The 23,223-nt window shown below is 42.3% G+C and overlaps 1 pseudogene; it reads left to right on the top strand.

Moving 5' to 3' along the window:
- The first annotated feature begins 1,542 nt into the window (after positions 1–1,542).
- LOC101726124 (kinesin-associated protein 3-like) lies at positions 1,543–22,304 on the top strand (annotated as a pseudogene).
- The last annotated feature ends 919 nt before the right edge of the window (positions 22,305–23,223 follow it).

Here is a 23,223-nt window from a genome sequence, read left to right as displayed (position 1 = left end):
CAGGACCGCTAGCACAAATGCTCCAGACATGGTGAGAGGCCTTCTTGGCCTTCTAACCAAGCCCAGCCCAAGCTCTGGCTGATGTGCCCGGATGAGTGTATTCTTACCCATTAAATCACATGAGAGTGTTAATCATTGTTGTTTAAGCCACTGAGTTTGGGATGATTTGTTATATAGCAGTCTGCGATACACAATTATCTATGGGACAAGCACAACTATTCCACATTGACATAACCAATCACAGTGATGTGTTTTCCAAGGGTTGGTCTACGAAAGGACGTGCACCCCAATTATGCTAGCGAGACAAGAAACTGCCATGGTGGGTGCTTCTGGGATGGTTTCTTAGTTAAGAGAGATAATGAGCCCTTTTCTGCCCCTGCATATTGATCTGTGAGGCTGATGATTGATGAAAATATCTGCACTACTCTGTCATCATGGGGGCAGAGGTTGACAAAGAGGGTGGAGAATATGGCAGAGCCAGAAGAAAGAAACTGGGCCCCTACAGATGACACTGAGCTGCTGGATTAACCAACCTGGACCTGCCCTACCTCAGAACTAATTTTGTGATACAACAGATCTCATCATTGATTGTTTAATCAGTTGAGCTGAGGTTTCTGTTATATGGCACTGGAGAACATTGCACACATGTATATAATTGTTATACACATACGTACATACATGTTATTTTTTTTCCAGCACAGCATTCCATTTCTTTTTCTGCTAAAAATAGCCTTTCTGGGCTGGGGATTTAGCTCACTGGTTCTGCCACCTGCCCCACAAGCACAAGGACCCGAGTTCAATCCCTGGTACCAAAAAAAAAAAAAAGCCTTTCTTTTCAATGGCTCCCGACCCCCATTCCGCTTGATCCCATTGAATCTACTAGATTCCTGAATGCAGGCTCTGGAACTGAGTCTGGCTATCAGCATTGCATATCCCTGGGCACAGGAAGGATTGAGTCACATCTATCCCAGCTGCATATTGTACCCCAGCTGCATATTGTACCCCTCCTACCCTCCAGCCCCATCTGGAGTGGCTGGTTCTAGACCAGACAGCTGACCTTCATCTTATTTCTGGGCCTGTTAAGGAGAACAAGTTGCTAAAAGAATTCCTATGGGCCAGCAGGCAGATCTGAAAGGCAAGAACAGGTAAAGGCAGAAGTGTCCCTGCCAGGACTTCCTCTCTCTGTGGAGGAGGGTGGGCAGGATTCCCTTTCCTCAACAGAAACATGGTTTTTCTCCTAACAGAGGTTACCAATATGAGCTTTTTCTTTCTTAGGCATTTTTTTTTCAGAGAGATAGTAGATAGACATGTGTACATAACACATCAAAACAGTTTAAAGAATAATCCATTGCTCCTAGAATTCATTCTTTGATTTTGGAGAAAACGAAGTCACATTTCAGATATCAGGCAGGTTGGGAGTTATATTTCCCTTGTTTGGATTATTTTTGCTTATTTGGATTACTTGTTGCCCTATATCATTTTGGAGGCCTTCCCACCAAAATGATGGAGGCAGTTAGACAGGCCAACCTGTGAGGAGCCAACATGGAGGACAATCAAGCCAACATGGAGGACAGTCGAGCCAACATGGAAGATAATCGAGCCAACAAGGAGGAGGATAAGACAGATTCACTGAAGGCCAGCATTATAAAATAAGAGAAACGGGGGCTGGGGATTTAGCTCAGTGGTTCCAGTGCCTGCCTCGCAAGTGCAAGGTCCCAAGTTCAATCCCTGGTTCCAAAAATAAATAAACAAACAAACAAACAAATAAATAAATTAAATTAAATAAAAGAGAAACTACCACACCCACATATCATGAATAGCAGTGATTGGTATTCTAAATAGGTATCAATCACCCACCCCTTACCACCGAAAATCCTTGCCCCTTCCTTGAAAGCTTGCTACATGACTTGCTTCCCATTTGATCCCCATTTAATCAATATTACCTAAGTAACTATTCTGGTCCTAATCTTTTTGGTTGATCATAGTTTTGTTCCACCTTGAACCCGACTCACCTTGTGGTTTTGCTGTATGAAACACCTTTGAGAAGCAAGATCAGTGGGCAACCCACTTTCTGGTCCCCCTTCTGTTCCTCTTAGACAGAAGCTATCTTTCTCTCAATAAATTTTTCCTACTCTTAAAAAAAAAAAAGAAAGATGCAACGGCTGGGGGTGTAGATCAGTAGTAGAACACTTGCTTAGACCATGGGTTCAATCCCAGTATTGAAAAAAAAGAGAAAAAATAAGAAAAAAGAATAATACAATGTATGCCTATATATACACTGCTAGTTTAAAAAAGAAAATATTTCTTAGACACTTCAGTACCTCACTATTATGGCATCCCTTTCTTCCCTTGGGAGATAATGACAACTTTATCTTTATTCCTCATCTTCCTTTGTTGGGGTGTCACCTATGTACATCTCCCTAAGTAATATGTGTTCAGTTTGCTTATTTAGATCTTTCTATGCCAGAACAACGCTGAATGCATTTTTTCATACTATTATGTTTCGGCCACATATTATGTTTTTCAGACTCATATGTGTTGTTGCTTGCTAGCTCTAATCATTCTTTTACCTTGCTGTATACTATTCTAGCTTACAAATGCATGATTAGTTGTTAATAGATGTTGGACTGTTTTCAGTATTTCTTCTGGACAATTATACTACAAGCTTATTGGCCCATGTTTCTTTGTGTATACAAAAAAGGATTTTCTAAGGTGAGTATTGAGGACTAGAATTGGTAGTCATAGAGTATGCACCCTTTCAATTTTATTAGGTAATGCCAGATTATTTTCCAGAAAGGTTACACTCATTTTTGTTCCAATAAGCAATATATGGGATTTACTATCATTCCACACTCTGGTCAACAGCAGACATTGTTAGACTTCTTAATTTCTGGGTAAAGTGGTTTTTGTGTCTATTGATGTGGTTAATAGTGTTGTTCTGAGATGCGTTGCCCTTCCTTAAACACATGGACTTCAGTAGGATGCTTTGTTCTCCTCCCTGACTTTTTTTGTGTGTGTGTGGTCTGGGGATTAATGCTAGGACCTCACATGTACTAAGCAAGTGCTCTACCACTGAGCTATACCCCTAGCCCATATTCCTGTTCTTTAAGATTATGTTGGAAATACCTGCCACATGGGTTGCAAGGGGATGTTTATTCCCTTTGAAGGGACAGTGTCTCTATTGTCCCTCAAATGGAAGATGGCCCGGCTCACTTTCCTGTAGCCACCGCCATTGTGGGGAAGAACCATACCCTGATGGCAGGGAGGGTGTTCTTCCCAGTAGGGTGGGGACAGTTCTGAAGGAAGGCTTCTCCAGCCCCACCATGTGGTGGTCTCGCCACTGCAATGACAGTTCTGCTCCTGAGGGCACGTTTTCTCCATTCATGGCTAGGCTTCCCCTCAGTGCTCAACCTGAGCAATCACTTTGCTGATTGCCTTTCACAGCTGCTGTGAATTTAGGCCAGGCCAGGTGCGTCAGCAAACTCGTGCCTGGGAAGGGCCGGAGACAGTTATTCAGCGTGGAGGCCCCCTAGAGGTGGAAAGTGGGTCTCACAGTCACTGTGGGCGGTATTCTGGAAATAAACCCCCAAAGTACCAGCCTCAACAAACAGTAGAGGCTGCCCGGCCCCAGGCCTTCTTTCCCCAGCCCTTCTATCTTCCCTCAGACCTCCTTACGCAGTGGTACCTGGGTTGTCCTACCCGGGATTATCTGAGACAGCCGTAGCTGGGTCTCTATAATCCCAGAACACACGAGTCCTGTGGAGCAGCAAAGGCAAATGGCTAATGCTTCGAACCAAAAGATGGCTTAGGAGCAACCCAACAACTAAGCACAATGTGTGATTCTGGATAGGAGAAAAGGTGGCTCTACTGGGATAGTCAGCAAACCTCAGACAGGGACTACACATTAGAAAACAATATAGGGCTGCCTGATGAAATATAGGAGTCCAGCTACTGCCATGCATGTTTTGAGACATACTTAACACTAAAAGATATTTGCTGTTTATCTGAAATTCACATTTAACTATGTGTTCTGTATTTTAATGTGCTAAATTAAGCAGCTGGGCAATGTTACATAACATAAAATCTCCTGAATTTAATACTACCATTATCAAATATTGTACTACTAAATGCTGTATATTAGCATATATTCTATATACTAATAGTAAACACAAATACCATGTAAATATATACTAATAACTGTAATATATACTAAATATACTGTATACTATAACTATTAAATACTATAATAATATAGTTGTCCAAGAGAATGACTACCTTCCTAGGAGACACATGTGAGCATATTTAGGGGTAAAGAGGCAAAATAACTGTATGTTTCTTGCATGGTTTAGCAAAAATATGAATGGTAATAGAACAGTAACAATAAAAAATGACAAACCTAATGGGGACAGATGCTAGCCAATGATGATTCTGGGACAAAGCGGTACCCAGCTAAATTGTAACATTCTTTCAGATTTTCTGTAAGCTTGACAGTTTTCCACAACACAATTATTTTTGGAAAAAAAACAAAGACTGCACTATGAAGCCAGGAAGCCCAAGTCCAGGCAGCAAAAATCAGGAGTTGAATGAAAGCAGGAGAGGTTGGGCAAACGTGCAGGGCAGGCTGGTCTGTACTCTTCCAGATGTGTCGGGAAGGGTACAGGATAAGCACCCGTATGCAAGCTAGCCCGGTGCTGAGCTTTTTTTTTTTTTTTTTGCAGTAATTCCATCTCTAGGTCCCTAAATGCAGCTCAGGGTGGGGCAGCTGTGGGATAGGAAGCCTGGGTAGTGAGGTTTTCATAGTGGTTTTATTCAGCATTTGCCACTTATTTTTTTTTTGGTACCAGGGTCCGAACTCGGGACCTTGCGCTTGCGAGGCAGGCAGCGGCACCACTGAACCAAATCCCCAGCCCTCAATCTTTTAAAAATTGAATGGTTTGTGTGTTTTTATTCTGTCTTAAGAAATTTTTCCCTGAGTTTGGTGTGATGGTGTATACCTGTAATCCTAGCACTTGGGAGGCTGAGGCAGGAGAGTCGCTGCAAGTCCAAAGCCAGCCTGGGCTACATTGTGAATTTGAGGCCAGATTGAACTATATAGCCAGACCCTGTCTCAAAAAACAAATAAACAAACAAAAAATACCTATATTAAGGATATTCATCATTTGCATAAATTTGCATAGGAGATAGTCAAGGCCCCAACAATTTCATAGCCTGTGTGAAACGGACTCCATCCATCTCTGCACACAGAACCACTCCCTTGTGTTGCAACCATTTAGTCTTGGGGTCTGGTTAAATATGCACGGTTCATTCATAAGCTGGAAAACCATGTAGCCATTAAAAAGCAGGGATACATCTGAACCAACTAGAAGAAAAAAGATGCCCCAATATGGTAATGGGATGAAGCAAGGTACAGAACCTGTGTAAAGCAGGCTACTTTAGTGCTATCTTTATTTATTTATTTTTTGGTAGTGCTATCTTTAAAAGGATGTTTCTCAACACATCTATGTGTATACACGTGTGTACACACACGCTGGTATATGCATGGGTTATTTTCTGTAAGGATCTGCAGGGAGCTGATAACACTGATTTCTTCTGAAGAAGGAGCCCAGTGGAGCAGGTGAGGTTTTGCTTTTCTTTCCTGGCTGTGGAATGAATGTTCCCTACCCGTGCTAATTCAGCGCTGTTAGGCAGTGACCCTGGGCCACAGCATTTTCCACCTCCTAGCAGGCTTCACTCTAATTCCTCATTTACAGGTGAGGAAATCAAGGCTCAGAGAGGTTAAGTAACCTGCTTGAGGACCCCCAAGTAAGGATCAGAGGTGGGGTTCAAACTCAGATAGCGGAAGTTCCCTAATATGTGACATTGTCTCTCAATATATTATATTTATCTGTTGAAAAATTTACAGCAGTTTTCTGCATTACAGACCTTTTAAACATCTTTATATTCTTTTCTAAAAGCAAAATCGACAAATGAACTATGATTATGGTTCCATTATCTGTGATTCTTATTGTCCACTGGTTGCTTTCATCGGCCCAGGTGAAGGAACTTGGGAGACTTCCTTTAGGAGTTGGGGGAGCCCTTTGCTCACCCAGCTCCGCGTGGACTGCAATGTGACCTTGGCCAGGCTCCTTCCCTCCCTGGCCTCTCCCTCCATCTGTAAAGCTGGTGACCTCCACAGGCCCTCCTGCGCCAGGATTCTCTGGCTCTCTCTGATCTATTTTTGCCTGACACCTCTCCCAGGGGCCTGTGGGTCTGAGCTAATTTCCATGGCTGGCCCCAATCCAGGCAGCTCAGGTGGAGAGTGCTGAGCTAATGAGGCCAAGGTCATGGGCCAGTTAGTGTCTCTTTGATGAAACTGGCTTTGCAGCCGGATGGCAGCTCTTCTACCAGTCTTGGGCCTCAGGCAAGGCACCCCCATTGGGAATGATGGCTCCTGGAAGTCATCACTTTCTGTAGGAGCCACTGGGAGCCCAGGTCCCAGACTCCCCTTGTGACTGCAGGGCAGCATGTCCTGGAGCCATGTCCACACACCAGAGGAACAGGAGGAGGGTGAAGGTGGGGATGGACAGAGGACCAGGTGGCTCATCCAGTGCATCTCCCGACCTGCAAGTAGACCCATGCCCAATCAAACCAGGAAGACGAGAACCATTTCTGTTTCTTTAAATCTAAAGTAAACAGCATGGCCAAAGTCTCCAAAGGCCACTCACAGCTTGGTTTCTCTAATTCTGGCATCAGAATCTCCTCTTTCTATGTGAGTCATTTCCACCACCTTACAATCAGAAGTGAGACAGAGTAGGGCTTTCTCTTTTTACATTATTATTTGCCATAGGGGCAGAGGCTGTTTTCCTCTCTGCTACATTTATGACACCCTGATCGATGCCTGGCATATGTACAGTAGGAGCTCAACAAATATTGTTTGAGGGAATCAAATCACCATTGTCTCAGAATGAGGCTGTGATTGCATTTGAGTGGACGTGGTATCACTAATGGATTCTGCTGGGTTGTTTTCAAATGTTTCTATTGCAAAAAGTCTGGGAAAGCTTGTTATTTAGAGAAAAATGTATGAAGGCTCTAAGAGAAAGGACTATGTCCTTTTACAATGTGTTAACTCTTTGATTTGAACATTTTGCAGAATGGAAGTTTCTCATTCCAAGTTTTTCAATTCAGTTTAGTGAATATATATGGTTAATTATTATTATGCTATATAATCATTAAGTTTTTATTATAAGCTAGGCAGTAGACTAAACACATACCATGTATTGAATCATTTAATTTTCATGACAACCATATAAGCTTGGCACTATGACTACTCCAACTTCACAGATGAGAAAACTGAGGCAGACAAAGGTGAAGGAGTGTGTTCAACCTCACATGGATAGAAAGTCCTGGAGCTTCAGACTCCAGAGGCCACACTCCTAGTCACAGCTAATGCTGCTCTACAGGACTTACTTTGCTTGCATGTGTTTGTATACCATGTACTGGTGAGTAACATGGAGGACGCCTTTCACTGGGGCATGGTCAGGCACCATGGGATATTGATGCATCCCAATAGCCCAAAGGACTCTCCAGGGAATTATGGGAGGGCAGAGATGGCAGGGAAGCTGGGGACTGCAAGGGTTACCAGGTCAGAAGGAGGCAGGTAGGACAGTGAGAGCAAGCGAGCTGCTGGGTCTTCTTGCCACAAAGTCATCTCCACAGCCAGAAGATCTCAAGCCATTCACTCCCTCCTGCAAAAATGGATAATGCAATCTATTTCCCAGCTTGTTCATAAAAATGCTAAGTGACAGACAGAATCATCTGTTTGCATTTTTCATAAACCTTTGGTGTTGGTCGAGGCTTATCTGGTAGAAGATTAAATCAGAGGAGAAAATGAATGAAAATTCCACTGTTAAACATCACACCATAGAGTAAGTGTTTTTGTTCAGCCTGTCAGGATCATCTTTCACATTCAATTTAGTCCAAAAGAAAAAATTAATGTTTTTCTTGTTAAGCGATGATTTTTTTTTAAATTTTTTTCTTGGAATGCCTAGACTTGCACTGTACATAATAACAGCCTAGCAGCAGAAATAATGAGCATTTCGAAGTCAGAGTCTTCTACATTTGAATCTTAATTCCGCCACGTACTAGTTATGCTTGTGATCTTTAGCGCCCTTGAGCTTCAGTCCCTGATCATTCCAATGTGACTAATAATACTGAAGAGGCCGATAATATCAAATCCATAGGGCTGTGGTAAGGAGCAACGAGAAAATATTTGGCAGAGAACCTAGGATAATTCTTAGCATGTAGTAGCTGTTCCATAAGTGGCACTCACTATCATTAGTGACAATTAGAGTTCATATAAGGAATTAAAGATTGCACCTTTTATAGTCTTCTACAAATAGCTTCATGACTTTATTTGCATCAGCAAGGAAAGTGTTGGCTAGGGTACAGGAACAAAGAGCCCCTAAATCTCAGGGGTTTACAAAAGGAGGTAACTATTTCCTCAGTGCATGTCTGTCATAGGTCAGGTGCAGATTGCTTGGGTCATCTTCCCTCCTGGCCCTAGGGTCATGGAGCAGCTGGAACACTGCTGGTTGTGATGGGAGAGGGAAAGGGTCTTCTATCCGCTTTATATGCTATGGCTTAGACATGACATATATTATTTCCATTTAAAACTCCGTGGCCAGAGTGAGACCATAAAGATACGAGGAAGAATAATCCCACTACACATCTGGAAAGGAGGAAAGCCAGCAGCCCTAGGGACTGCCACAGTGCTTCTCAAAAAGCACTGCCCAGATACAAGAAAGAGGCTCAGCTAGACGGTGGGAGGAAGGTAGGAGGCCAAGAGGAACGAGGAAGACGAGGTGGGGCTAATATGGAGGGTGATCTCAAATCCATGGGGGAGGGCTGAGGCCAGAGGAACACTGGGCTCTTTGCTCATCTGGACTTGAACCCCAATAGACTCAAGACCATTCTCCTCTGCAGGCAAACCAGCTGGAAGATGGAACTCAGGTTTTCAACGCGGAAGGGGAAAATGTACGCAGCTGGAGTTCTTACGGACCTCCGGCTTTAGGGCAGATCAGTCGTAAAGCACGTATTTCGCTGGCTCCGCCCTTCCCGTGCCCGTGGGCTCCAGAGCCCTTTGGATTCTTCTACTGGTTTTGGGAGTCTCAGGAAGCGTATCTGGTGTTTTCAACTTTGTGGCCCCACCCCGCTCCTTCCCGGTGCCAGCCGCTCGCTCTTGCCCGCCAAGCTCTGTGCATCTCCTGTTCTTGCTGACGTGGAGCAGCAGCTAGGCGGGCGCGGTCCTCCGAGCCTCTCCCGGGCGGCAGATGCGCAGCCTCGCCCGCACATGTCTGATCCGACAGCGCCACCTTCCGACTCTGCCGAGACTGCTGGCAAAGTGCAGGCGTCCATTACAGCCCTTGGCAGAAGATTCAGCGAGGGACAGAGTAGGAAGGATCTCCAATCTGACCCCTGCTGGCCATTGTTCATATTCGGCACCACAAATCTCTCTGACCTTCCAGCCACCAGCCTTTGCACTATGTGGCCCCCTACCTGGAACATGCTTGAACCTCTCTCCACCCCATATTTAGTCTCCAAGGCATGGCTGAAAGGAACTACAGACATTCTGCCCTGACTGCTCAAACGTAGTCCAGCCCCCAGCCTTGAACTCTGTCCCCTTACTGTGGAATTGGTCAGTGAGAATGGAGGAGGGGTCCACAGGTCCAAAGCATTTCAAAACAGCAAAGGATGCCTTCAGAAGCCTCCTGAGGATTTACACCTGGCTCTGACACGCTGCTCACACACGCAGCTCACACGTGCATTGTAACCTTCAGGGGACAAAGGCAGGCCTGTCTGACACACTGGCACTGGTGAGAAAACCTGTAGGGTTTCTTGTTTGTCTCAGTGAGCTGATGCAGGTGGCTGGGAGAGGAATCCTTGCCTTTGCTCTCTGTTTTCCATGGAGGCTTACATCTTCCTTGTGTCCAGAAGAGGGATGTCCCCTTGTCCCTGCCCACCTGCAGCTCACAGGAACCACTTCCACCCGCATCCTCTAGGGACTCAGTCAGCCCAGCCTAGGTTTGAATGCAACCTCTGCCTCGCGCAAGCTCCCTAAGCTTCCTGCGCCTTAAGCCCTCGATTGTCAAATGAGAACAATAGTCATTTCTGTAAAGGGTAATTTTGAGGACAAGTGGGAGGTAAGCCATGTTCCTGCCTGTCCCCTGGGATCACTGATGGCTGAGATCCAGCTGTCACCATTTCGGGTGAAGTTGGTCGCCATCCGGAGGACCCGGGTTGCTGTCTCACAGCCAGATTCACCTCTAATGTCCAAGGTGCAGCAAAAGGGAAACCAAAACCCTACATAAGAAGCAAGTCACCCAGCTCCATCCAAACTTTAGTCCCACCCCTGGGATGACAAACTCAGAGGACGAATCATGTGCGGTCTTGCCCTACTGTCCGTCCTCCTGTCCTGCTGGGCCCCTGTGGGATCACCCACATGTCACACAGGCTCTGCATTCTCCTCCAGTCCCGCATAAACTCATTGTGTGGCCTTCATTCCTTCTCCATCTGTGGCTCACCTCCTGTGGCTTCTCTTGTGGTCTGACTCCAGCCCTGGCTGTAGCCCAAGCTCTGAGCCACAGCCTGGGATACAGCATTCTGTCTTTTCTGATCTGGCTGACAAGCAGGTGGAGGGGTTAGCTGGATTTTTTCCCCCATCACATCAGCCCCATGTGTCTTGTGAACCTCAACATTTCCCCTCGGGAAACACCCTCATTTCTCCAGCCCAATCAGTGTGTCTCCCTGCAATGTTTCAATATCAAACTTACCCAGTGTTCTTATTCTGACAAATTCATAATCTGTATTTTAAGCAATCTTTTTCCTTCCTGATCCTCTGAGCAACCAGATTATTAGGCATAGGCCTTTACAATTCTTAACTGCTGGGTTTTTCATAATCTCTCTAAGATTTAAGGATGATGGGGACAGCACAGTATGCAAATGATCATGACTGCCTCATTTTTTTTTTTTTTTGAGACAGGGTCTTACTATGTTTTTCTGGCTGACCTTGATCTCACTGTGTAGCCCAGGCTGGCCTCAAACTCTCAGCAGTCCTCCTGCCTCAGCCTCCTGAGTGCTAAGATCACAGGTGTGTGCCACCATGCCTGGTGCCTTCCTCTTTTTGGATGTTCACTGATGCACCAGCAGTCGAACACAGGAACTATCCTTTTTGACACTGGGTCCTGGTGAAGGGCAGATCCAGAATCTCATCAGTCCGAGAGGTTGACCCCACTCCGGGGCCTTCTTTGATGGGCTATGACCCCTAAAGAAGACAGAGAACAGCATTTGCGAGGCTGGTCTGCGGCTGGCTGGCAATTTCCAGCACTCACCACCAGAGGCCCAAAGCTTGCTTATCTGACACAGCAGAGTGCATTTCAGTTTGACTCTGTACCTGGACGAAGAATGGTGAAGAAAGCAAACAAACAAAGGAACCAAACTTGTGGCGCCCCAGCCTCCTGCTGTGATCCATATCTCCCATCCCTCGGATAATGTGGGCCCTGAAATTTATGTGGGAACCTCCAGCTCCTTGTTTTCTTTTTCACTCAGGGTCAGTGGAAGTGAACTTCTGCTCTTGCTCAGGTTAGAAATCTAATTTGTCAGCCATGTGATCCAGATGCTTAGAATGTGCAGGCCATTTTATGTGTGTCTGCCATTTTATGATGCTAGTTGTTGCTTTCAGGGACTTCTGTACCTGGCATCTTTTTTAGCCTCATCCCAATCCCTGACCTCTTCTTTTTCTGTTGATTTGGTGTGCTGACTACTTTCGTGGTCTGTGGTCTTTGTAAGAGTAACTGTCTTCACTGGACTCACTGGGATCCACTGCAGCTCTCACATCTTGGATTTGCCTGCCTCTTTAAGCACACCATGTTTCAGACAGATTTCAGAGATCTTAGATGTCCTGATGGGTCATCCCAGGTGTTTCACATTGAGGCTTTAAAAAAAACATTAAGGGAAATGGAAGACTTTTCCCTTTGGAACTTGGCTGCCATAGCTCTCTTATTTCATTTAGTGGTCAAAGAAAGTTCACAGGCTGAATGGGTCCAGGGTCTTTTTGCCACTATGTCTTGCAAGACTCCTTCATTTAATAAAAGTCATACATTTTATGGGACCATAGAGTGCATTCCAAAGGACTCATTGCTTTAAGGAACTGGGTTGAAGAAAAAGAAGCCGATTTTCTTTTATTACAGCCTGGCCTCAGTATCACCAGAAGACGTGGCCAAAAAATGGGTCCTATGGTTATAGCACGATCTTGCAACTAGATTTGTTCTGTAAGAAGAAAAGCTAATGGAGCAAAGTTCCTTATGTCCAGCCTTTTATGACTATGCCAGGATAAAGATTTGAAGAAAACCTACTGGATTTGTGTAGCCTTTCCTAACCTCAAAGAGGATCTGAAGTTCTGTCTGACACCATTTAGGCCTGCTCTCTCAGTGAGTGCTCCAGAATGGGCCTCTGAGCCTGTTCAATTCATTGAGAACTCTCTAGAAGGGATTGTCTTCACTGATCCCTCAGACTCATTCTCCTTCTCCTGGTCAGCAGATGGGGAACCCTCCAGTTCTTCCTGTCATTCTCGATAGTTTAAGGTGCTCAGAACTCCAGCACTGCATGGGACACTGCCACATTATTCCATTACTTCCATCCCATATCCCCATCTTCCAGAGGAACACAAATCCTTTAGTAGCATGAGTGGAATTTCCTACCAATTAAATCCCTGGCTCTGTCCTCCCTGGGAAGTGCAGATGGGGGAGGAGCCGTTATCCAAGTGCAGGTTCCTTTCTGTACGTCAGACTTAGGCAAAGGTGAAAAGATGTTTGGCCAATTCTCAGAGGACCCCAGCTGCTTTAGTGAGGAATTCAACGTGTTGCCCTGAGCTTTCATCTGATCTAAGTGAAGTTCAGATATTGCTCTCCCACTGCTGCACAGTGGATGAAAAACACTGAATCATTCTCACTGCATGAGACTGTGCAGACTCTGTGACTGCCCGAAACATATATCATGATGTTCTCTGGGCACAAGATGTTGCAGTGCCAAGAAATGATTCCAGGTGGAATTATCAGGAAGGCCCCCAAGACAGGGAGTGTGGTAAACATGGTAACTAGCATTATAGAGGAGATTAAAAAGTATACTAATAAGCCTGTTAGTTAAGATAAGAGAAGTGGCCTGGGGGCAGGAGAAAAAAATCTCACAGTGTTTCAGGGGCAATTGATGGAGGCAATTAGAAAATAAAATAGAGTCCTCTTAGCTATGCATTTTATTTTCCAATCAGCTCCAGACATACAGGAAAAGACCTGGCCCACAGACCTCCCTAAATCAACTCATCTAAATAGCTTCTAGTATCTTTAATAATAGGGATAAAACAGAGGACACAGAGAAAGCCAAGAGAACTAAACAAAAGACTGAATCCTTGGCTACAGCCTTCAGCTCCCAGCTGCCTCACATCCATCCAAGTAGTGACACCTTAGTGAGTCTGGAGTTCAGGATTCCTTAGGAAAAACCAATGTAATTTCTGTAGGCAAGAAGGTCACTGGAAGAAGGAATGTCCCCAACTTCAGAGCAAGCTGGAGAAGCCTGACCCCTGATGGCCAGAAGAGCAAAAGACTGATGGGACCTCCCACAGCTTCAATTGGAAAACTGGGTGTCGCCTTGGATAACTATTGATATGGCAGGTAAGAATATCAATTTTCTTTTGGATACTGGGGACATTTATTTAGTTTTAACTCAAGTACCTAATCTTTGTACTCTTCCTCCTGCATGGTCACAGACAAAATGGGTGACCTAGGGTCGGGGAGTTTGCTCCGACCTTGCCCTGCCTAGCTGACACTCAGGTGTTTTACCAGAGCTTCCCCTTTGTGCCTGAAAGCCCAGTCACCTTGTTGGAAAGGGATCTTCTGTACAAGCTAAGAACCACTAGCTTCATGGGAAATGACCACAATTTGACCAGGATTACCTGTGTTGCTGGGTATGCAAATCCTCAACAATTGTCTTTGTTCCCCTTTGCTATAAAACCTCAAATCTTCTGTTAGCCTCTCAAAGACAGATCTTTAACCTCTGATCTTACTTTTTTTCTTTTGTTTCTGCACATAGGCTTTTTATCTGATTTATTTCTCTGCTGCCTTTACTGTAGAAAACAGTTACATAAGATTGCTAAGAGCTCTGTTATCTCAAGCAATCCTAGGGAAACTGTGGAGAAGGATGGTATTTTGTTATAATTTAAAAAAATTTGTAAGGGTTGTTTAAAGTGTAAAATTAAGGAAAAAATAAGGCAGAAATAGGCCAGTAAGTAAGAGATAGAGAGATATATAGAAGGTTATAGGTATAGGGATATTTTTGGTAAGGAAGGATAAAAGGGAAAATGCTTTTGTATGAGAAATAATTGTGTATGCTAAAGAAAGATTTTCAGAATGCTAAACAGGTTTGTAAAAGTTTGTTGCCGCCGCTGCTGTGCTCCTGCAGCTCTTCAACGCCAGCACCGCCTCTCGCTGCTGAGCTCCAGCAGAAGAGGGTAAGGAGGTCCTTGTACCATGGCTCTTACAAAGCAGACTGCCGGCAAATCCACCGGTAGCAAAGCGTCCAGGAAACAATTGGCTATAAAAGCCGCTCCTAAGAGTGAGCCTTCTACTGGAGGGTTGAAGAAACTTCATGGTTACAGGCCTTGGACTTCGGCACTACGGGAAATTAGACGTTATCAGAAATCCACTGAACTTCTGATTCACAAACTCCCTTTCCAGCGTCTGGTGTGAGAAATTGCTCAGGACTTCTAAACAGATCTGCACTTCCAGAGCTCAGCTGTCGGTGTTTTGCAGGAGGCAAGTGAGGCCTCTCTGGTTGGCCTATTTGAAGATACCAACCTGTGTGCCATTCCTGCTGAACTTGTAACAATTATGCCTGAAGATACCCAACTAGCACGCCTCACATGTGGAGAATGTGCTTAAGAGTCCACTATAGTGGGAAACATTTCAGTCTCAAAAAATCTTTTTTCTCCTCTTCCTGTTATTGGTAGTTCCGAATGTTAGATTTTTTTTTTTCCGTATGAGTTCAAAAGGTCTAGGTACATGATTGCGAGTGGAAAGTAGGGGACAGAAATCAGATACTGGTAGTTTTTCCATTTTCATTTGTGTGTGAATTTTTAACATTAATGCGGGATGTAAAGCATTAATGCAAGTCAAAATGTTTCAGCAGTTCAACTTTAGAACGATAAATAAACCTGCTAAATTTTTCTGGACAGAGCTAGCATTTGGATTTTTTTTAAAAAAAAACAAGTAAATTTCTTATTACAGGCAAACTAAATGGTGTTTGTAGTATTTTTATCATACAGTAGATTCCATCCAGTCACTAATACTTTTCTAACTGAGTTGTCTTACGTGCTAACAGGTGTTTTTAACGTTACCTGTCTTGTTGTGCTGTTCCTGTAAGTTTGCTATTAAAACACATTAAACTTTAGAAAAGATAAAAATTTTTATTTAAAAGTTTAAAATTTTCTATTTATTTTGATTTTTTAAAAGATAACAATTTTTAATTACTTGGGAGAAGGTAAGTCTTAAGAAAGTTAAGATTTATTTAAACATCTGTTTGTTTTAAAGTTTTAAAAATGATCACAACTTTGGTTATTATTTTAGGTTATCATACTATATTTAACATCCTATATATCTATGACTAGGCAGACATGTGTGTACACTTGAGGACTAATTATGCTATGAGAATCTGAGCTTTGTCTAAATGTGCAAAGTTTATAAAATTAAAAGTACATAAGTTTAACATGTTCAAGGCAACCAATGAGCACTCTCTTTTATACAGTATAGATTGCAATTGAACCTTAAATTTATAAAGTGGTCAGTGAAACTTTTGGCATTTCTGTTACTTATATTCATTACCCTTCAAGAGGGGAAACACCTGACCATTTGGACAACTCTGCCATTTAAAACATAGTCTACACTAGTGATGGCGAACCTGTTAGAGCTTCCAGTGATAACGAACAGCCTGCTGCAGCACATACATGTGCCATTGGTTCGTCACCACTGGTCTATACCCATTGGCTTCAACTAAGTAAGCATTTTGTACTATAAAAGGAGATGCATTTGTATATGAGGTCATAAGTCCACTTATCATTAACAGTGTTCCCTAAACTCTAAAATCTGTCCTCTCATTCTTGTCAGTGCTGCCCTTTGTAGGCCTGTTAAAGGAGTCTAACTTTTGCCTCAAAAGTAAAAGCTAAGTAAATATGCAAAGGACTTCTGTGTACCTGTGGTGCTAATTATTCCATTGATGTTCCCCAAGAACACAAGCTTGCTCTTTCTCTTTCTTTCTTTCTTTCTTTCTTTCTTTCTTTCTTTCTTTCTTTCTTTCTTTCTTTCTTTTTCTTTCTTTCTTTCTTTCTTTCTTTCTTTCTTTCTTTCTTTCTTTCTCTCTCTCTCTCTTTCTTTCTTTCTTTCTTTCTTTCTTTCTCTCTTGTTCTCAACTTGATGCTTATTCTTTTCCCCCTTCAGGGATGGTTTTTCTTTGTTTAATTTTTAAAATTAAAAAAAGTTTTGACTTTTATTAGTACATGTTTGCAGTACATAATGATTACATTCATTGTAGGGAACTGGTACATGTACACACCACATTTCAGTTCTTCTTTATCGCCCTTCTGTACAAGTTTTCCAAAATGCAAAGCTTGGGAGAACACCTTACTTTCTGGTGTCCTCCTAAGTAATTGTTTCAATGATATACTTTTTCAGTTTATCTTTATGTGTTCCTAGTTGAATTTTAATAATTAGCTATGCCTAAACTGTGCATTCCTGGCAATACCATTCCAATAACTAAAAGTCACCCAAAAAGTACATCTTTAAACAAGTACATCCTGCTTAAAGGAACTTTGACAAGTAGTCTTAGGTACAACTTTCCGACAAAACTAGACTTATTAATATGTTTCTTAATTCAGGATTTTATGCTCACTAGATTTGTTTTGCTCTTATTATGTTTATTTTGTATTCCTTTGTAAAACTTGGTAACTGTCACTTGTTAACACTGCTCAGGAGTATGACTTTCAGCAGACAACATAAGCACTACTCTAAGATTAGAAGCCATTACCTGTAGATATGACACCGACTCCCAATACTCACCCTGTTAAATACAAGGGGTAACTGTCCTCCAGTCTCATTTTCTATTTCAAAGTGCTACTGATATCCAGAGAATATGAGAATAAACTTAGAAGCCACTACTCCCACTTTGAGCTGGTGGAACTGGCCTTCTGCGGGTCTCACAGTTGCACTTGGAGGTCAAAACCAAAGGGGGTAAAAGGCATTAGACACAGAGAATAACTGGTCCAGAACAAAACAAGGGAGGGGTCCTGCAGGCACAGAGAACTGAAATAATGCCTCATGTGACTCACAGTCTGAAAGAAAGTGAGGAAATGATGAAGACAAATGCTGCAAGTGTGGGGAACAGACAATTAGAAACTCCAGAAACATCTAAGATGCTGTGCAACTGTATTACACAAATTAGCTCTCTGACAAGAAATATTGAAAGCATTACAAAAGTGAAAATGTACTCATTTAATTTCTATCTATTAGAACAAAATTGAATATTTAAATATGGAAACTAAATACATTTGTTACCAATTAGTGTGAAAGTTAAAGTACAGTGATATATTTTTTTGGTACCGGGGATCGAACTTGGGTCCTTGTGCTTGCGGGGCCAGGGATTTAGCTCAGTGGTTCTGCCGCCTGACTCGAAAGCACAAGGTCCCGAGTTCTATCCCTGGTACAATAAATAAATAAAGTACAGTGATAGCAGTTAGGAGATGAATCACTAACAGGACAAGAGGGGAGATTTATATCCTATTTTCACAAAGCCAGTGATCAAGAAAGAGGGATACCCTTGAGAGCATAAGTAAAAGTGTATGGAAGTTGTTTGCAGCTACAAAGTTTCTAATAAAGCATATTAAACTAGTGATTTAAGGGTAGTAGAAGCTGGTGGGGAAGGAGAGTAGGTAAAGTGTAAAAATAAGTGAAATCCTTACATATTGAAATAGAAAGTAAACAAATGTCTAAATTTTAAAGTCAAGAAAAAGAAAATTGTGAGAGCTAGTATTTATTGCTCATCTGTATTGTACCAGCAGCATTCTGAGTCCTTTGTAGGCACTGACTTATTTTTAATTCTCATGATAGCCCTGTTAGAAAAAAGTACTGTTATTACTTGGGGCCCTTTTCATTTTTTAAAAAAAAATTTGTTTTGGTACCAGGGATCGAACTTGGGTCCTTGCGCTTGTGGGGCAGGCAGCAGAACCACTGAGCGAAATCCCTGGCTTGGCTCCCTTTTCAAATGAAGGCACTGAAACTCAGAAAAGTTAACTAATTTACCAAAAATTAAGAATTTATCCTATTTCTAGAGCATACATTTTAACAGTATTACACTGGGTATATTCTAACACTCAGTGTAAGAATACTCGTAAAAGATATGACCTAGGGACGGGGATTTAGTTCACAGGTTCCGCCGCCTGCTTTGCAAAGTCCCAAGTTCGATCCCTGGTACCAAAAGAAAGATATGACCTATCCTCAACACACACACACACACACACACACACACACACACACAGAAACGGACTTATGATACTTTCTGAAGAATAAGAAAAAAATGAAAAGCAGTTGTTTTGCAAAGGAAAAGGGTGAGCATCTCTTCATACTAGTTCTTTTTTCTTAATCATATACACTTTATGGTTTCTTTCTTTTCTTTAATATTAAGAAAGCAGAAATTACCCATTACTAGTTAGTGACTGCTAATCACAACACAGCTTTGTTTTCTGCTGCCAGCAGTTTAAAGATGATAGAGGGAGTTTGAGGAGGAGCCAATAAGAAATCAGCCTGACATGAATGTTAGCCCAGGAGACACCTTAGATTGATAAATCTAAGCTCTCTAAGAATAGAACAGGCATAGTCACACAACCTGCAGAACTGGAATAGTCAGACTAAACTCAGATTACTTTCTAGCAGCACCTTGCCACTCACAAGTGAACCCATGGATTTATTCTACACTCCAAGGAACCAGGATTCCTAGGCTTGTGATATCTACTACTTGAGATAACAAGGATAATTTTGGAGACATGTGGAGCAGTCTCAAAGATGCACCCACTAGTAAGGACTTAGTAGAATAACAGTAATTGCTAATGGTCAACATGGCCAAATTTAAATGGGCCAGGCTGAGTCAATGGGTCAAGAACTCACTGTAGTACTAAAAGGGAAAAGCTGAGATAAAGATCAGAGAAAAAGGCACTGCTAAAGGCTAAAAAATGTAGATGCAATGTCAAGAAGAAGTGTTATTATAATGAGAATCGGCCACGGATATTTAGCTCAGTGGTTTCACCGCCTGCTGCGCAAGAGCAAGGCCCTGAGTTTGATCCCTGGTACAAAAAAAAAAAAAAAAGATTACATTATAATGAGAATTGGCAATTGATTTTGATATGATGGTGAATCCTAATATTTATGTAAGTATTTTTTCTTCTATTTTTGTGCCTGTTTGTAAGTTTCAGGAAAGAGAAAGAGCAGCCCTGACCTGGACTTTAAGTGAAACCACATTATTCTTTTAATGGACAAAAATAATCTCACAGAACATCAACCCCAGACAAGGTTGCCCTGAGACCATGACACAATGACCCAGAGCAAGGCCACTTTCCAATTTTATCTAGCACAGACAAAAGTAAGGACTCTGCCATGCACAAAATACCAAACACTCCCCGGCTATGATTTTTTTTTTTTTTTTTTTGGTACCAGGGATCAAACTCGGGACCTTGTGCTTTTGAGGCAGGCGCTGGAACCACTGTGCTAAATCCCTGGTCCCCCTGCTGTGGTTTGAATGTGTCTCCTAAGTTCCATATATTGATGGCACTTGGAGTTGGGGGCCCTGGGAAATAATGAGGATTAGATGAGATCATGGGGCCTGGGCCCTCAAGACAGCACTGAGGGACTTATGGGAAGAAGAACCTGAACTGAATCATACTTGCTTTATCTCACCAGGTGCTGCCCTCTGCCATGTTATGATGCAGCAAAGTGGTCCTTGTTAGATCCCAAGGCATATTTCGGAGCTCTGTGTGTTAACATCACTGATCAGGGGTTAAAAAGACATGAGCTTTGGCAAGAAGAACTTTCTAAGAGGAAGAAGGCTGTTGATGAAGACCTTGAAAACTAAACTTTCAAAAAGAGTTATGAAAACATGTCCCCAAAATACCACAGGCACGGGGAAAAACAAGAACAACTATTGCAAGTTGCTCTTTATTTGCTTCGGAATCTGGCTGAGGATACCCGGGCAGAACTGAAGGTGAGGAATAACTAAAGGTGAGGGATGTTGGTGAAGATTCTTGGTCAGGGCAGTTTTCAGCTGCTTATTCTAGCTGTAACATTCTTAAAGAAATGCAGCATATTCCGGAGAATAGAAATGATATGGTGGAAATAGTGTTGAAAAACTGATACAACTGATACCCTGTGAACATGAAGATTTTCTGAATTCCTCTCTGGCCTTTACTAAACCTCTCCTTTGACACAGGATGGAGGAATAAGACGGTACGAGTTCTTCCAAAACTTACTGCACTCCTAGGCAATGAAAACTATAAGCAAATAGCAGTATTTGTGCTTTACCACATAAGCATGGGTGATCGTTTTAAATCACCATTTGCATACAGTGACTGTATCCCACAGGTAATGAAAATGCTCTTTGAATGTTCAGATTAATTAACTGATTTGGAGCTCATTTCTCTCTCCATTAATCTTGCTGCTAACAAGAGGAATGTTGAGCTGATCTGTGAAGGAGATGGGCTGAAGATGCTCTTGAAAAGGGCTCTGACACTCAAGGATCCATTGGTGATGAAAATGATTGGAAACATTTCTCAGCCCGATGATGGCCCAACTAAAGATTTGTTTATTGATTATGTTGGGGACCTTGCAGCCTGGATCTCCAATGATGAAGAGGAGAATTTTGTGATCAAATGTTTGGGAACTCTGGCAAATCTGACCATTCCAGATTTGTACCGGGAACTGGTTGTTAAGGAGTACAAGTCAGTTCCATACTTCAAGGATAAACTAAAACCAGGTGCTGCAGAAGATGACCTTGTTTTAGAAGTGGTTATAATGACTGGAACTGTATCCATGGATGACTCTTGTGCGACATTGCTAGCTAAATCTGGAATAATTCCTGCCTTTATTGAATTGCTAAATGCTCAACAAAAGATGATGAATTTGTGTATTAGATAATTTATGTCTTCTACCAAATGGTTTTCTACCAAGCATGAGAGATGTCATAATCAAGGAAACACAGGCTTCAGCATAACTCATGGATCTGGTGCATGATAAAAATAATGAAATCTGAAAGATCTGTGATAGTGCACTTGATATTACAGCAGAATATGATAAAGAATGGGCTAAGAAAATTCAAAGCAAAAAGTTTTGCTGGCATAACTCTCAGTGGATGGAGATGTAGAGAGTCATCAGATGGAGGAGAGTGAACAGCACTTGTATGGCAATGATCGAATTGCGCCATAGATCCATGAAGGAGATATTCTCAAAAGACTTGATCTTTTCTACAGCTCGGGTGATTTAATTGCCACTGGAGGAGCCATAAGATTTCTTCGATGACTATCACCTTCAGATCTGAGATGTAGCTGGACAGCATTTATTTCCTGACAGCCTTGGAATGGATGGCTTTGGCCAACCAGCTGGTATTCTTGGACACCCTGCCACAGTTTATGGATTTGGCACTGATGGACCTTACTACTATTGAGCCAGAAAAATGACCTCTGAGCAAAAAGTTTTTCCTGCAGCTAGCTGACCTAACTGACAAAGAGCCACTCTCAGCTCATACCCCGCCACCTTACACATGTCTGAGGCTACCCGGGCATGTCCTCCTTCATTGTCCTTTGTTCTCAGTAAGTGTCTGTATCCTTAAGATGATGTAATCCCTACTTTCCCACCATATGCAAATGAGTTGAACTCCTATGTACTTTACTATCCAATCATGTAAACTGAATGTAACTTCCTCAGCCAATGAACTGATGTTAAGTGCTTTGCTTCTGTATCCTCACCCCTCTTTCCTTGATCTATATAAACCCTGTTCACTGCCAGCTCAGGGCTGACCGCTTTGAGTAGAAATCCCCGATCAGACCGCTGGCATAATAAAGCTGTACACTTGCCTCCAATCTCCAGGTGCGTTCTTGATTCTTCTTGGCCTGATCTTGCTATACCACTAAGAGCTGCCACACTGTGGACTGTAAGTCTCCCATTATACGATGGCTATGAGTCTCAATAAAATCATCTTTTTCTGTGTGTATTCTCAGCTTAGAAGTAATCTTCATGGGTTGGTTTAACTTTGACCTTGGCCTAATAATGCATGTTGATACTATTGTGGGTTTGTGTTTCTTATTTTCCCCTATAGTTTGTTGCAGATAACCTCTATTCCCTTCTGTCTTTTCTTGAGTACAGTTGCTGCTAACATTGATCACTCATCCAACCACTTCTTAATGCTGAATAACTTTCCCACGAGACTCAAAAGTGAATGTGGAAAAATGATCAGACTGGAAAACACTACATTATGTGCATCAAGTGGCCGTTTCACCTTGGGAAACAGGGTGGGCGTCTGTTTGGGAAATCGGACCCTGAAAAGACCCTGTCTTTTCTCTTTTTGTTTCCTCTCTGCATCAAAGTACACAAGGAAGATCTTATAGATATGTAGTACATTTTAAATGATTTTGGGTAATTCAATCTGCCCCTCAAAAACTTCACCTTTAGTTTATGTTTTGTGAACTTGGGACCAATTTAAGATGGAAGATTATAAAAAGTTGATTTTTCTCTATGTTCCTCTAAATGTAAGTGAAAGAGTAAAAAGAAAAGACCTCAATCTTGGTTTTATAATGAGGAGGGAAAATAAACAAAGATCCCATCTAGCAATCTACAGCTCTTCTCTCGTTCCCCCTTCTGACTGTCATTGTTTGTAAAGCTATAGTGTTAACTAACAGGAAAAAAGGTACCAAGAATAGCTTAAAGAATTAAAGGAAATACTGTTGTGACTTATATAAGAAAAAAGAAGTGCTAACTGATAATCCCTAGGGAAAATTCTAATCACTGATCTATTATATATAGTAATAAATCTAAAACTAAAAAAGTGATTACTGTATTACAATTCAACATGACCAAGGCATTTGAATGCACTCTAATTTAATGCAATTAT

This window comes from Heterocephalus glaber, unplaced genomic scaffold (genome assembly GCF_053883595.1).
Source record: "Heterocephalus glaber isolate CG9 unplaced genomic scaffold, H.glaber_assembly_v1.0 deba00001444, whole genome shotgun sequence".
NCBI classification, from domain to species: Eukaryota; Metazoa; Chordata; class Mammalia; order Rodentia; family Bathyergidae; genus Heterocephalus; species Heterocephalus glaber.
Note: the sequence above shows the minus strand (reverse complement) of the source record. Positions and strands in the feature narration are given on the sequence as shown.